We start from the raw sequence: 17,230 nt of genomic DNA on the forward strand, positions 1-17,230 counted from the left end.
CTGAACCATCCTTGAAACCCAGGAATAAATCCCACTTGATTGTGGTGACTGATTTTTTTTTCTAATGTATTATTGGATTTCGTCTGCTAGTATTTTATGGAGAATTTTTGCACTCATGTTCATCAGAGATATTGGCCTACAGTTCTCTTTTTTAGTGGTGTCTTCATCTGTTGTTGGTACCAGGGTAATGTTGGCCTCATAGAATGAAATTTCAAGTTTGCTTTTCTTTTTGGAATAGTTTGAGGAGAATAAGTATTCAGTCTTTAAATGTTTGGTAAAATTTGCCTGTGAAGCCATTTGGCCCTGGAATTTGCTTGTTAGGAGTGTTTTGGTTTGGTTTTTAAGATTTTATTTATTTATTTATTTATTTATTTATTTATTTGAGAGAGAGAGGGAGTGACTGCTAGCCACGTTGGGGGAGGAGCACAGGGAGAAGCAGAGAATCTCAAGTCAACTCTGTGCTGAGCATGGAGCCCCACTCAGCACCCTCTCTCATGACCCTGAGATCATGACCCGAGCCAAAACCAACCAAGACTTAGATGCTCAATCAACTGAGCCACCCAGGTGCCTCTGTTGGGAGTGTTTTGATTACCAGTTTAATTTCTTTGCTTGTTATCAGTCTGTTCAAGTTTTCTATTTCTTCCTGTTTCAGTTCTAGTAGTTTCTATGTTTCTAGGAAGTTATCTATTTCTACTCTCTGATCCAGTAATCACACTACTGGGTATTTATCCAAAGAATACAAAAATACTAATTCAAAGGGATACATGCACCCCAATGTTTATAGCTGCTTTATCTACAATACCCAAATTATGGAAACAGCCCAAGTGTCCAACGGCTGATGAATGGACAAGGAAGAGGAAGTATATATATACACAGTGGAATATTAGCCATAATAAGGAATAAAATCTTACCATTTTCAATGACATGAATGGAGCTAGAGAGTAGTATGCTAAGTGAGATAAGTCAGCCAGAGGAAGGCAGATACCATATGATTTCACTCATATGTAGAATTTAAGAAATAGATGATCATAGGGGAAAATAGAGAAAGAGAGGTAAACCAAGAAACAGACTCTAGAGAAAAAAACTGATGGTCACCAGAGGGGAGGTGGGTGTGGGATGGGTAAAATAGGTGATGGGGATTAAGGAGTGCACTTGAGGTGAGCACTGGGTGACGTATGGAAGTGTTGAATCACTATATTGTACACCTGAAACTAACATTATACTGTATGTTAACTAACTGTAATTTGAATAAAAACTTAAAAAACAGCAAAAAATTAAAAATGGCACTGTATTCTTGAGACTACCTAATTCTGCAATTCGATTTAATTCCCCTGATACAGCTGGAAGAGCCTTTTCTGCAGTAGCTTCCCCATTCAGATCTTTGCTTGCAGGAACATGTTGGGAAGTTGGAACCTTTGCCTGTAGGGTAGGAAAACAGCAGATTAGGGGAATGGAATGTCACATTTCAAGACATGTCTAGGGAAAAAAATTATTTAGAACATAGAGTTTCTTTGACTCCTTTCTCCTTCCTTTCAACAATGGCTTTCTGACATTCCTTCTCTCATTGACAGGCATCTACATAGTCCAAGACCAAAAGAAAACACCTCACTTCTTCCCTAAACTCTAAGTCTTCTGGGCACTGCAAGGACTGGGATGCATTTGTCTGCCAGTGGTCAGTTGTCGAGGGTGAACACAACTAAAATGTTAGAGAAGGTTTGATCTCACATTATGTAATGAGGAAATGTCTTCACCTCTGCAGCAACTATGTAATCATAACTGTAGCCACCATTTAATAGAATTGTCACCATTGTTTAAGCAGTATCATATTCTCTCAGTAATCCACAAGATAACCTTATTAACCCCAGTTTACAGACGAGAAAACTAGAGCTTCTGATTCCTCCTCTGGCTGTCTTCACTCCAGCCACACCAAATTTTTCTTTTAATTTTCCTTGCTCCTTTCTGTCAAAAGTCTTTAGCCTACACTGTTGCTTTTGATTATATACTATTGACCTCACCCTCTAACTTGTAATTCAGTTTAAAATTGATCTCAGTGAGTAGTCATATATTCATTAGTGTCATTTTTTAATAATGCCTCTCTCTCACCCGATCCTCTGAAGTCCCTAAGAATGGGGATGCAGGTTCTTTGCTTATTATCATATCATAAGAAATTGGTGCAATACCAGGGACATGGCAGGCACTCGATAATATAGGTTGCATTCATTAATTTGCCCAAATCAGCAGGGCTAAGAGCCAAACCAAATTCTGCCTGGCTCCAAACCCTGAACTCTATTGTGCTATGCCACCTCCAACCTATTCATGGCACTTTAGGAAAATAAATAAGTCTTAAATTAATAACCTACATAGAGATGCCAAGAAAATGGAGCCGCAAGACAAGAAAATGGCAGACAACAGGACAATCACAATTGCAAAAGGTAAGCCTTGGTCTGAAAGTCATTGCAAAGTCTTTCAACCTTTGAAGTTGTGGAGACTGATCTACCTGTCTTCTGTCATAGTTATCTGTCCTTGTGTATATCTAGAAATCTGTGACTTCTACCACTCTTCCTACTCTTTGCCCATCCCACACTGAATTTCAGTGTTTGTCATCCACATTTGTCACTTAGACAGGTGGATAGATAAATGTGATAGCTATATGAAGGATAGAGACAATACAGATAAATATACGTATGCATGTCCATCCTTTGGGAAAAGATTAAAATGGATGCTGAGTCACCATGGAAAAATAAAACTTCAAACTATGAATTCTTTTTCTAAATTTTTTTTTCGCTGTTTATAGTCTACTTTCATTTTCCCCTTCGTTCCACCAGTTATAACTCATAACTTCAGTTGGAAATGTCAGTTTCTTGCCTTAGAGATCCTTGCACTCTCCAGCTCACACCTCAGCAAACAACAATACGTTTGCCATTTATTGAGCAACTATCATGCACCTGGCACACAGCACTTCACTTACATGCCCTTGTGCAATAGTCTGCTCATCTAAGGTCTCTATCAAGGTTCTCATTGCACAGGTTAGGAGAGTAGGGCTCCAAAAGGTAGAGTAGTTTCCCAAGGTTACACTTCCAGTGTGGAGCAGAACCAGAATTCCAATCACCCCGATCCCAATGTCTTTGTGTTCTTCCTGCCACACTGAAAAATGGCAAGAACATTTGAACCCAATTTAAAAGAAGTAATAAAGCCAATCATCTCAATGGCAGATGCTGCTTGACCCATACGAATACTGTAAGGGCAGATGACAAGCTACACTTACCTTTTCCTTCATTGTCTCAAACTTTCTCTCCCTACTCACTTCCTCTCTCCACTTGCTCCTGCATGAAGGAAAAGAAGCGTGCTTGACTAGTCGTCTGGATTATGCCAAAAAATTAATTCTGCATTCGAATGAAGAAAGATAAAAGATTCAAGAAGAAAAATAAAAAGTAAGTATCATTTATTGACTGCCTTCTTTATGCCAAGTGCTTTACAAATGATGACCCACTGACAATAATGCGTACAGTGGCGTTTTGTGGATAAGGTACACTTGGACAGGCTAAGAAACTAAGTCTCAGCATTTCATTATGAGTCATATCTTTTCACTTCGGAAACTTCTTCTGGCCAGTGTCACCCGCATGCACGTATAAATCACCAGCCAAATGCTGATTACTCCCAAATTTAATACTCTAGGTCCCATCTGTCTCTTCGTTCCCAATCATCAATTCTCAACTTTTTCAGCTCCTGGAATCTCTACATTTTTCAGAAGTTTTGACAACCTCAAAGAATTTTGCTCATGTAGATTACATCAATCAATGTTTATTGTGTTAGAAATTGAAACTGAGAAAAAACTTAAATTTACCTATTAATTTAAAAATACGGATTCATGGCATGTTAATTACATTTTATGAAAAATAGCTCTGTTTTCCAAAACAAAAAACCATGTGCTGAAGAGAATGTCATTGTTTTGCAGTTTGCAAATCTCTTTAATGTCTGTATTAATAGAAAGCACTTGGGTTCTCATATCTGTCTCTGCCTTTGGTCTGTTATAATATTGACAACAACTGGCATCGTACACATATATAGTTAGAAAGAGGAGTGCCTTAATAGCTCCCCCATTTTTCTCTAACTAATAAATGGACACTACCCAGAAGATACATAATTACATTACTCAAATGTTTAACCTTTCTCCGCAAATATGTTGTGATCTACTTGATGTCACAAGAGTTTACCCCAGGAGGGATCCCTTAGCGCAAACAGGATATACACCAGGAACTTCATGTTGTGGGTGCGACCTACACAAGCCCAACTCTCACCTTTTTCTGAAACTATACAAGCGCCTGTGCCTAGAATAGATCACCTGTATGTAGCTGGAGTTCTTAAGGGTGGGATAGAAAACAGCTGTGATCCTTCTAAGAAAAGCAGTAATTAATAGCTTATAACATTTTAAGTCTGCCATTAGTATAAGAACTTGTGAATGACAAACTAGAAACATACATGCATGCTTAGTTACGTCCACATATGACTACTGAGCCAAGTGTGTGCTGTAAGCAACAGGGTGGTTTGAATAAATGTGAAATGATGGGAGCTGTCAAAACTGTGGTCCTTAAGCAATAACACAGGCAAGGGTCAAGAACACATCACTTACAGTCTGCATTAATGAGAACTGTGTTATATAATTCTCATATGTCCATGATTTCCTAGCAGATTCCTAAGTTCATGTTATATCTGGAAATCGGACCAAATATTGTAGTTTTTATTGAGAAATATAGTCACTATTACAATACTCCATTAAAGAATGTCCAGGCTATGACTTGACTTTCTTTCTTTTTTATTTTTTAAAGAGTTACTTATTTGTTTTAGAGAGAGTGAGTGGCAGGGGGAGGCAGGAAGAGAGGGAGATAGAGAATCTGAAACAGACTCTCTGCCAAGCACGGAGCCTGATGTGGGGCTTGATCTCAAGACCCTGAGATCATGACTTGAGTTAAAATCAAGAGTCTGGCGCTCCACCAACAGACTCCCCCAGGCACCCCATGACTTGACTGTCAGCATTAGTCAACTGCTGACTTTGAGATTTAAGAACATTGACCTTAATTATTTATAAGCTATTGTCACTTGGAATAAAATTTTTTATATGTTATTGTTATTATTATTATTACTAGTGCTATTATTTTATCCACCTTTTTACCAAACTTGAAGAGTGTGAAGTGGACGTATGTGTGAGTTGGAGGAGAAGGAATGAAGGATGGTATAAAAATCAAATTGGATAACTGCTGTATTAGAAAAAAGACATCATTGTCACATTCTGTTGGATTTCTTTATGTTTTGTACACAATTACAATAGTAAAAGGTGGCAGCACTTGGGGTGGGAGAACGATTATTGCTTATTTCATTTGGAAAGGATTCTCCATTCACTTAAAGAGTGTGTTTAACACTCTTTTTTAACTCTAACTTTTTAAACTCTAATTTTAAAATTTTAAACAAAATTTGGAGGCCCCCACCTCCTAAAATCTACCAGAACCCTGGGTTTCCTTCTATCGCTGAAGTTTGAAAGCATGTGTGCTTTTAAGTCTCCTCTCTCCTGTGACAGAGAAGACTGAATGGAGTCCATGTCCATGTTGAAGATTGTAGTTCCTCGAGGGCAGAGACCGTCTGATGCACTTTTACGTCGCTATGCCTACTACCTCTGCCTCGCACACAGCAATTTTTCAATGACTGAGTAAATTGAATTCTCTCCACTGGCCATTGCAGTGTTGAAAAACAGTCTATATTTAAGATCAGAAACTATCTCTTAGAGAGGAAACATGCTTAGAAATAGAAATTATGTTTATCACTTCTCAGTATTATTTTTCATTGTTCAAGTTGTAAAAGCAGTTGTGTGGCTTTGATCCCCATCATTAGGACAAATCGTAGTCTGATTCAAAAGTTACCCTTCAGGGGCACCTGGGTGGCTCAGCGGATTAAGCCTCTGCCTTAAGATCTACCCAGGTCATGATCCCAGGGTCCTGGGATCGCTTGAGCCCCGCATCGGGCTCTCTGCTTCCCCCTCTCTCTCTGCCTGCCTCTCTGCCTGCTTGTGATCTCTGTCTGTCAAATAAATAAAATCTTAAAAAAAAAAAGTTACCCTTCAGCCCTACAATATAACAACAGAAGGTGAACATCTCTCAAAACTCATCAACGAAGAGATGTTTTTAAATGACCTATACATCCATAACAGCATTGCTTTAATGAAAGTTTTGGAGGAATTTTAAGAAGGAATTTCTCCACCCTTATCTTGTTTTTCTCAGCAAGGCAAAATTTTATTTTTTTTTAATCGAAGTTCTAAAGTCTTTGTTTTCATAGGAAACATATTATATATTACATGTTCCTAAATCTAAACAAGAAATGATCGTTTACTCCTCAAATTCAAGATCAAAATCAGGATTTTTCTTAAAGAATTAATGTTACAATCATTGTAATTTACTAAGATCTTGAAAATAAAAATTCCCAATTATAAAATATATTTATTTTAACCTTCATATGTTGGAAAAGTGACTTATCATGTTACATTATGAACGGCTGCCTTCCTTAGTAAGGTGACCCAGTTGGGTTTTTATTGGGCGTTCCCTCAATGTTTAGAGTTCCTCTACTTCCTTTTTTCCTTCACTTAGCACCTCGCACAGGCCCCAAGTACAGCTTCAGATACAAAGTGAGGTGTATGGCCATGCAACAAACTGATAGCATTTTGGGTCACACAGTGTTAGAATCAGGCAATTTCTTGTTCTCCGTGTATTTTCTTCATGTTACATCTCTAAATGTTTTTCAGGGGTGATTTAGTTGTCTGTGCAAATGACCTAACCTAATGATAACCCACAACTTTTTGTCTCCTTCTTTTTTTTTTTTTTTAAGATTTTATTTATTTATTTGAGAGAGAGAGAGAGCGCACAAGCAGGGGGAAGGGCAGCAGGAGAGAGAACCAAAACCCCTCTCAGCAGGAAACCTGATGTGGCGTTTGATCCCATGTGGGCCTTGATCCCCAGACTCCCGGGTCATGACCTGATCTAAGGGCAGATGCCTAACTAACTGAACCACGCAGGCATCCCTTTTTGTCTCCTTCTTTTCTGTTCTATTGCTATGGGTCACGGCATCCCTGCAGCAGAATTGTGGTAGAAATGCATTCCAAGTATTTCTCTCGATTTCCAATGAATGAGATATTGGTGTGCATGCATGTTTGTGTGTGTCTTATGAAAACACACAAGAGGCATTCTTCAGCTTGTGCTCTGAAACATACTACCTCAAAATTTAGTGGCTTAACACAACCACCTCTGGTATAACTCATAGTTCTGTGGGTTGGCAATGTGGGCTGGGCTCCACCAGACAGAGTTCCTGCTGTTTCCAGCTGGACTCATTGGTGAGACTGTAGTCAGCTGCGGATGAGTTTAGCGGCTCTGCCTTTAGGCTGTCAGCTAGAGTATTGGAGCAATTGGGCCAAGGCTCTCTCATCACCCCACCGGCCAGCCCAGCCTTGTTCATATGGTGGCTTCGGGCTTGAAGAGCAATGACGGTGAAGCCTCAGAGCCCACCCTTGGGGCTTGGTTTTCAAGCCTCCATTTTTGTCACTTGGAACTGACCCATTGACCAAAGCAAGGCACATGTCCAAACCCAGAACAGCGTACAGAAAGTCCTTCCAAACAGTATGGGGAGGCATGAACAAACAAACAGCCCTTCTTGCAGTCAGTCTAGAACTCTCTAGAAAACCCTAAGAAAAGGCATTAACCAAGAAAGATATCTCTTTTTAGGAGCCTTTCTCCCCTAAACCTGAAGCCAGTTGCTAACATGGATGAGACTTGCTGGCCTAGGAGGAGTTGCCCATGACAATGGTTGATGGTGAAATTCCTAGATATCATTCTACAGTGAGAAGCTAATTATACTATTATAAGGCTAGAATAATGAAGAAAATTCTGGGAAAAAAGCCTGCTGATCAGATGGCACTGCCAGACATCCAGCTGTACTAGAAACCTATTAATAATGGGAAACTAATGTCTGTTCAGCCACATAGGTCACAGTGGAACACAATATAAATTCTAGAATCATGTTAAAAAATATATATGCCCTTAGTACTTGATGAAAGCATCTCTTCAAGTCAGGACAAAAGTAGATTCATATTTATTTACTCACCACACATTTATGAAGCCACCTTCATGTGTTTCTGAACCAGTGTGTCTTCAACCTCTGACATGGGTCTAGCATTGTTCTAGGCACAGAAGACAAAGCAGTGAACCTAGAAGTCGAGCTCCCTGTTTCCTTAGAGCTAATGGTTTAATGAGAAGAGAGGTAAAATAAAGTCGCCCAAAACAAGAAATACACATTCAATAATAGATAAAACAGTAAAGTGCATTCAGATAGCGATAATTTCCATTAGGACAATAGAATAGGAGATTGTGTTAGAAAAAGATTGGTGGCCTCATTTGGAGGGGATGGCCGTGGAAAGTCTCTCTGAAGTGATTACATTTAAGAAAAACCAGAAAAATTAAAAGAAACCAGCTGTGACAAGAGCAGAGCTTTCTTGGCAAGATAATAACAAGAACAAAGGAAATGAGGCAGGAAACAGCTTGGTCTGTTCCAGGAACAAAAAATTAAGCCACAGGGGCACCTGGGTGGTTTAGTCATTTGAGCAACTGACTCTTGATTTCTGCTCAGGTCATGATCCCGGGGTCCAGGATTGAGCCCTGCACTGGGCTCTGGGCTCTGTGCTCTGTGTGGAGTCTGCTTGAGATTTTTTCTCTCCCTTTGCCCCTCCCCCTCCCTCTTCTCTTGCTCTTAAAGAAAAAAATCAAGCCAGAGCAACAAATGTAGAGTCAGTACCATGGAAGCAGAGAATCGATCAAGTCCAAGAGTTAGGGAAGAAGTGGGCTCTGGAGGCCTCTGGGGCCATGGGAATGAGGTCAGGTTTAGACTTTATCCAGATTTGGGGGCAACTGGCAGAAAGGTTTTCAACAAGGGAAATCAGAGGTGGTATTGTGACTTGATTTTTGTCTGGAGAAGATTATGCAGGTTGCAGGTGGAGAATGGACATAGTGAGACAAGATAATCAATAATATACATATTTAAAATAGGATATGATTTTTTATTTTACCTTTCAAACTGGTAAATTAAAAAAGAAGAAGAATCCAGGAGTTATCCCAGGAGTATAAAACTGACACCTATTTGAGAGAAATTCTTTAAAAATGCACATTGCAATTTCATTTTTTGAACTGTATCTAAAAGGCATTCTTGTAGTTCTATGCAGCTATATATAAACATTTTCTGAAGTCTTATTTACAGTAACACAAATTTCTCACAATAAGAAACTGATTAAACAATACTTTATATGGTATGATACAGTACAACTAATTAAAATCATTGCAGGAAAAAACCTGACTGATATATAGTCAAGTGTTCATAATATGTTTTATGTGATTAAAGCAAGTTATCAAACATCAAGGCAAAGGTAAGAGTATTTTGGTAAATAGTTGTAAAGAAACTATGCCAATGAAGGCATTCACCAAATTGTTCATAGTAATTTTACTTAAGGGCTGGGACTGTAGGTGAATTTTTCTTCTGCATGTCTGTGTTTTTCAAACCTAACGCGTTGCACATATGTAATTAGGTTTTTTTCATATTATGAAATAAAAATCATATATTTATAAAAGGGTAAGTACTCAAAAATAAAAGGAGTCCCTGGGCCTCTGACTAAAGGTAACTAACTGGAAAGCAGAAGTCAGAATAAAGGCTTCAAGGATGCTTGTGATAAAAAGTGCGAAACAAAGTTGTCCTGGTGCTGATAACAAGCACATGATCTGCAGAGAGAGGAGACCGTGGAGACCGAGCGTAAACTTAAAGTTCTGGAACCTGGGGGCCACAGACACTGCAGGTCCTGTTAGTCATCATTCAAAGGTCAGTCCCCGCAGCAGGGGGTCCTGGGGCCAGGTAATCATGTGAACACCCACAAGTAATCCCAAGTTACACTGTCCTCATATATGAGGTTGTAGCAGCTTTGATGGTGATCTAAGAAGCCCATTGGTTCGATTCTGCTCTGTTTATTAAAATAACCTTCAAACATGATAAAGCCAGTCAGTCCTCATCTTTGTGCACAAGTTAAATAGATAAACTCTCTGACCTCCTGAACATACAGAATCTTTAAAACACCGTAGTGATCAAACAAGTAACCTGCAAATCTAAACTAATGCTCAGTCTATGACTTTGACATTTGAACTCAAAAGACACCAGAAAACAATTCTGCCTACCGTACTCATTGTTGAAATTATACTGAATTTCTTTCGAGGGCTTAAGGGTTTTTTGGTTGTTGGTATTTTTTTTTTAAGATTTTTTTATTTCTTTATTTAACAGAGGGAGAAATCACAAGTAGGCAGAGAGGCAGGCAGAGAGAGAGGGGGAAGCAGGCTCCCTGCTGAGCAGAGAGCCTGATGTGGGGCTCCATCCCAGGACCCTGGGATCATGACCGGAGTCGAATGCAGAGGCTTAACCTGAGCCACCCAGGCGTGGGGGCCTAAGGTTTATACTTGTAAAACAACTTACTTTTTTGGAATTGTCAATAGTTGCTTTATATGGGAAACAAATGAACAATGATACTAAAAAGTGTGTTTAAGTGTGTGTGTGTGTGTGTGTGCGCACGCACTTATGCGTGCACTTATGCAAACAAAAGCACTTTGTATGCCCAGAACATCTCTAAGTCTGCGGAGCCCTTTTTGAAACTGGAGGTATTGAGCAAAAGCGAAGTCCCCAAATTCAATTCAGTCAGCTAACGACTTAATTGTTATGTAATTCCTCTTTTGTACTTCAGTGCAATAGTTTTCAAACTTGATGTCTACCACATTCTGGAGCTTACAAAAAATACAGGTGCCCGCAGCCCACCCCACGCCTCCTAGATCAGGGTCTCTTGTGTGCTTAGGCCCCGGGTATGCAGGTTCAGCAAGTCACATAGAGGTTCTGGGGTGCCCTGAGGAGCAAGAAACACTGCTCTGGGTGAAAAGGTGTTGGCTGGGAGAGGAGGCGGCAGTAGGACAAAGGAAAGAAAGCAAGACATTTCTAATTCAAAGAGCAGTTTTAAAGGAAAGACATGTGAATAGTGCCTATTCATTCATTCCTGGGTAGTGTCCCTTCTTACAGACTACTCCTCCGTAATCTGCACAGAGAGTAGAGGTCAGTTTTAGAGTCAGTCCCATTCAGTGGTTAATGTCAATTCAGGTCTCCAGATGTGTGTCAGAGAGCAAAGGAGCGTTCCTATCACGGTTCCTAAGGAGGAAAGTAAACACTCCCAACATGCACTGAGGCACAGGGAGTGGCTCAGGTTTCCAACCCTTCCCTGCTCCGGTGAGTAGGGGTAATGATTAACAGCTCCGGGGGCTTGTTGATCCTGCGGAGGGGCACTGCCAGGCTCAGAGCCAGAGCCGCCCGCGCGCAGAGCCAGAGCCGCCCCTCCTCCGCACTTGGCTCCGACCTCCGCAACAGGTGAGCGAGCCCTGCCTTCCCTGACAGTAGAGCTGGTGAATCTGTGCCTGAGCCGGGAACAGACTCTCCCGCGAGCAAACTCAGCTCAACAACTCAGGTACAAAGGCTTCTCCTGGCCACAGTGTGAATCCCAGGGGGGAAAAAAGGGGGTAGGGAAAAGAACCCCTTGCATCCACCCCCTGAGGTCAGGTTGAGGACAAGGTATTAGAAAACAGAATTCACAGGCAGTCAAGTTAAGTGTGTGCAGCCTGAAATGCGGACACTGTTTTCAGGATACCCATTCCTGACCAAGGTAAGCATATGGGGAGGAGGGAAGAGCTTGGAGGTAGGTGTGGCCACGGAAGCCCTTTTCCCTTTCCTCAAGGGAAATAGCTCAATGACTGCTTTACCTGGAGCTGCACTTACCCTCTGGAAGATACTAGCTCCTGCGTGACATCCCCCTTTTCTTGAATCAGCAGACTTGAAAGTACTTTTAAGTGAGAGTTCCCCTAAACTTTTATTTCCACGGAGCTACAGAGACATAGGCCCCTGAAAATTGAAAAGGATTTCTGATATAATTTAGTAAGACTTCACCAAACAATGAATGACTATAAATAATTAAATGGAAGCCCATGAGTTAAGGATACCAGTTTTGAAGCAGGAGAGTCGTAAGTTCAAATCCTGCCTTTGCCACTTACTAGTGTGTCCCTTACCAAGTTCCTTCACCTAAGCAAGCCTCACTTGGCATCACAAGATATGCCAATGGGGCTTTGGTGGGAATTAAACACTTAGCAAGCATTCTAAAAGTGGTACCTCCAGTTCGCATTAAGAAATAAGCAGGTCTGCCAAAAGGGCCAGATCAGCGAGGGTGAGCTAGCTGTGGAGGTCAGACCGTGTGAAGGTGGTAAGGGTAGAGTGGTTTTCAGAAAGTGGGTCTAGGGTGTGAGCAGATGGCAAATGGGCAAAACATTACCTCTATGAATGGCAGTGAAATAGCTGACTTCTTGCTACTTTTCGAACCGAGTACATGGTGTGACAAATGCAGAATTATGTGTTACTCATTCACCTTTACTTTGGAAAATTCACATTCACATTAACCTGTTATTCCTAATCAGGAAATATAGTTTTGTAGCAAGAGAGTTACACACAACCCCATATTGTGAAACACATGACAGTTAGTTTTATAAGACAGCTTGCCCTTGAACCACTTTGATAAAATAGACCATGTAGTCCATGACTTTATATTGCATTGTTTATGTTCAAGTGTTACAGACTTTCATTTGTGTTTACGGACAAGAAACATACAAGAACGATACCGGTGTTTTGTTGGTCTTTACCTCTGAACTTAAATCATAGGGAAGTGACCTTACTTTATGAAACTTTATTTTAAGGACACTTCCGTTAATGTTGCTGTTAGTTTTATTAAAGTGGGTAACTTTGATGAGGGGACAAATTTGGAAGTTGCGACTAGCAAAGTATTTTCACTAACAACATTTTATCTTTTCATTTCATTAATGTATATTTAAACAGCTTGCAGTTGATCCTAGCTTAATAACATCATTGTTTTAATGAATTCTTGTTTTGAACTACAGATTTGAAATTCTCCAATGTACTGATAACTGGAAATTGACTAGAGAATTAGGGATAGAGTTCTAAAGCCAACGAGACTGAACTTTATTATGTTATTGTCCTATGGGTTTTGATTTTGTCTAGTGTTTACATCTAAAAATTTATAAAATAATCTAATCTACTTAGAATAAATTATACTATCAGTAATCACTAATTTTCAAAGAGGAAATATTCCTTTATACTGAATAGATATGGTTGGAACTTCTTTTTGTTTTTTAAGATTTTATTTATTTATTTGACAGAGAGAGAGAGAGAGAGATCACAAGTAGGCAGAGAGGCAGTCAGAGAGAGGGGGGGAAGCAGGGTCCCTGCTGAGCAGAGAGCCCGATGCAGGGCTCGATCCCAGGACCCTGAGATCAAGACCTGAGACGAAGGCAGAGGCTTAACCCACTGAGCCACCCAGGCGCCCCGGTTGGGACTTCTTAAACCAAGTTATGTAATACTTCTTAATGGTGTACCTCTACACAATAAACAGTAGCCCCAACTGAGATTATACTTAACCATATTTGAGATTAACTTGAGATTAATTTACCTAACCACGTAAATGCATTGTTTTCATATTTAAACTCTCTTTTAGCATACATATATTTCTCTACTATTTCTAATACATATAATAATTTTACGATAAACTATTAAATGCTTTGGTCCATCGAGAAAGAGAGATACCAGCAATGATTAAAAAAATAACTTTCTCAATTATATTAGAAATAGTGTAACACAAATGTAACATGTTTTTAACATGTAATTCAAAGTTTCATATTTGATACTTGTTTTAACTTTTAACTTCCTAAAATAAGAAGCATCCTATACTTTTCATTGAAATAGAAGTCTAATGCGAACCATCAATTTACTTGTACAAAGTCATTGAACATCGGGAATTTAGGATTATTAGAGATACATGGGCTTCCTATAAAAGTTTGATTTTTATCTTTTCATTTGCAATGACCTGAATGGATCTAGAGAGTATTACGCTAAGTAAAATAAGTCAGTGAAAAAAAGACAAATACCATGATTTCACTCCTATGTGGCATTTACGAAACAAACCAAAGTGGGGGTGTGGGGAGGAGAGAGAAAGAAGCAAACCAAGAAAGAGACTCCTAACTGTAGAGAACAAACCAATGGTTACTAGAGGGGAGGTGGGGGGAGATAGGTTAACTAGGTGTTGGGGATTGAGGAGTGCCCTTGCTGTGATGAGCACTGGTAGTTGTATGGAAATGTTCAATCACTACATTGTACACCCAAAACTAATATAATACCATATATTAACCATCCTGGAATTAAATATTTTTTAAAGTTTAGATTTTTTTTTTAAATTTCAAATGTAGGTCAATCAGAAATACAACCTCTGAGAAAGAACTTCTGAGTAGTAGAAAGAACTCTCTGCCCTGAAGTCTAATGTTAGAGAGAGTTTGGTTTTGTTGCAGAAATCCATCCATGTCTTTCAAAGCTGTCAGATATATAGTGATTTTATCACTTCATAACCTCATTTCAGGTAGCAGACTAATGCTACTGCTTTCTGTAGTTGAATGTGAAGGTGTCTCCTTTTAATGTGATGACAGTGGAATCCTAGTCACTGAGATGACTGAAGGACCCATTCTCCATCATCATCCCAGAGTCTAGTAGTCCGTGAGGTTCAAGAGCAGAAAGTGCTCCCTCTTCAGCCACACACGAATGAGAAGGATTCACAGTGCCTGGGAAGTCAAGCTGAGAATCTCCTCTTGGAAACTAGATGAAGCAGAGACTCCTTGAGCTAGACCATAGCAGCAGTTCCAGAAGATGCCTTTGGTGGACTGCGCAGCTCCCTCCCAGACTGAGTGGCGGCAAGATACCTTGAGTCCTGAGGTGGCTGAAGACTTGTGTGCTTCTGCTACAGCTCCTGTCCTCTGAGGATGCTCTGGGGAAAGTCCAGCCATGGCATTAATGCCCTGACAGCACACACCAGAAGAATCAAGGGTGACCTTTCACATGGGATTCCACAGGGACTGGCAGGAATGATATGTTCACACAGAAGTCTGGTGCTTTAGCCATATCCTGTTTAGTCCTGTCTTAAAGTCAAGCACTGTAAGACATTTTTATTTGCATCTCAAAACAAACATTTCCTCATTGCAACACATATCACTTAATAAAGTGATGGTTTTTATATGCCGGCCTCCCACTTTTACCATCTTTGCAAATGAGGTAAATTCTTTAGAAAAACGTGGAGCCAGATGTTTCCCAGAAACCACACTTCTCTGGGTTCTTTTCCTGTTTTACTAAGAATTGGATAATGGTTGGAATTATGGTAGTTTTTTTTTTCCATTTCCTTGAAGTCTTATAATTATATATAGATCTGCTCTTCTCAGCTTCAAGGTTCCTGGTCAGAGCTTAGAAGAAACATCTTTATTTTGGAGCTGAATGCATATAACTTTCCATTAATTCTTCAGGCCAAAACAATATTAAAAAAAAAAACACTCCATGTGTGCAGACCTGAATATAATCTTGCTTCATAATTTAAATACGCATTTGCTCTTCCAATGTGTTACTTTCCATTCTTTCTTTTTTTAAGCAACCTTTATGGTGTGTGTTATGTAAGATATGTTCATCGTGTATGATTTAGAAGGAACGTATGAAATCAAAAAGAAAATAATTGTCACCCGTAATTTCATGGGTCACAATTTGATGGTTATTATTTTAATATACCTCCCTATATGTTAAATACATTCTTTCCTTTCTATATGTTTTTGCCTATATAGTTGCATACATACACTCACCCTAGGAGGTATAAAAATGAAATAAGCAGTAATCCTGTTCTAAAGGAGCAATTAAATTCAGTAAAATAAAATACAGTCAAAAAGAGAAAGCAGCGAGTCATGAGAAAGCTGCATTTCATTCGCTGTGAAAGTTAGCACCTGTATTCTTTCAGTTTGTTGTAGAATTATGACTGGTTTGACGCCTCATGCACCCACAGCAGCCCCAGGAATAAGGGGCTGCAGATACAAAGAGAGGCCGCACTTGGGGGGTTAGCACAGGAGCAGGCCCAGAGAGGGAGCTCATGAAATCTTTGCTGAGGACGCAAAGGAGAGAACCATGTTTCCTCTCTTATACAAGTAGCCATTTAATCCATGATAGGGCACAGGAAGATACTTTAAGTGACTGGCCCATTTAAGTTCATCGGGGCTGGGATTCCCCTCGCATCCTCTGGTCTCCTGACAACTGACCAATCCTGGCAAGCCCCCGTCTAGACAGGATACAAAGCGGGGGGAGGCCAAGCACGGTGCTCTCTGCCACACTCATGTCTCAGTGTGGCTTCGAGCTGGTGCTGTCTGATCCTGCCTTCTCAGGCTCCTGCCTCAGACCAAGTCTACCTTCCTAGTCTCTGCCCTTCCCTGTTGCACCACTGAGGCCCATCTGAGCTTAGACCTACCCAGTACTTCCAGGACTGTTTATTTCTCCGGGACTAGATGGCAGACCTGTCTCATTTCCTATCTTATAAGCTCCATTCTATCTGGACAAAATGAAGACATAAATAACGGAACTTACTGAATAATAATCTTATTTCATACACAGTCTAAGTCAACCAACTCTGGCCTCAGGACCAGAGAGCTTCTATGACTCACCCTTCCAGTTAAGTACATAGATTTGTAATAACTACCTTCCTCCTCAAGGCATAGTTCATAATGTTCTACCAGACTAATTGTGAATGCCCAACATAAGACCTCTAGGCTTCCAGAATTACCGTTTTTCCTTTTTTCATAAATCCTCATCTCTGCTTATCATGACCTCTGTTGTCCTTCTCTTAAGCCTTTTGAGGAAACTAGCTCCAACCCTTAAATCTACCAAATTTCTATAATTTAGAGGATATTCACAAAGAGCCTACCAGGGTTTAAATTGCTAGGAATCAAGGTTAATGGAAGAGGGGAAACTGTATGAATTCACAGACCTATTTCTCACCTTGGCAATTAATAATAAAATGAGACTTTGACCGAATTACATTTTTACCTTGCAGATATTGGGATTGTTTGTACAGTCAATATTATTTCCTATTCAGTTAGCACATATTGCCCATGAACAAGAATTTTATCCAGTTTTTATTTTCTTCCATAAATTCCATTTAACCGTCTTCCTTCTTAAGTTCAGAGAATAAGGTAAGGGCTTCTGAAGTCCTTTATCA

The 17,230-nt window shown here is 39.9% G+C and overlaps 1 protein-coding gene and 1 long non-coding RNA gene across 4 annotated transcripts in view; one reads left to right on the forward strand and one right to left on the reverse strand.

Moving 5' to 3' along the window:
• Positions 1–1,316: 1,316 nt before the first annotated feature.
• LOC116870547 lies at positions 1,317–8,441 on the reverse strand. Its single transcript, XR_004383246.1, has 3 exons — positions 8,140–8,441; positions 3,266–3,383; positions 1,317–1,419 (listed from the first exon to the last, which is right to left on the reverse strand). It is a non-coding gene; the product is annotated as an uncharacterized LOC116870547 (long non-coding RNA).
• Positions 8,442–11,414: 2,973 nt separating this feature from the next.
• The window catches only part of RASSF6 (Ras association domain family member 6), a 42,215-nt gene continuing 36,399 nt past the window's right edge, over positions 11,415–17,230 (forward strand). Inside the window, exon 1 of one of the 3 annotated variants that reach the window (XM_032841534.1) lies at positions 11,415–11,472. The gene's annotated coding sequence lies outside the window, so the exon portion shown is untranslated. Of the gene's footprint in view, positions 11,473–11,515; positions 11,570–11,676; positions 11,765–17,230 lie in introns of those variants that run through there. The other 2 variants (XM_032841791.1, XM_032841617.1) reach the window with 2 other exon arrangements.

Source organism: Lontra canadensis, unplaced genomic scaffold (genome assembly GCF_010015895.1).
Source record: "Lontra canadensis isolate GAN:19392208 unplaced genomic scaffold, GSC_riverotter_1.0 scaffold1, whole genome shotgun sequence".
Lineage (NCBI taxonomy): Eukaryota > Metazoa > Chordata > Mammalia > Carnivora > Mustelidae > Lontra > Lontra canadensis.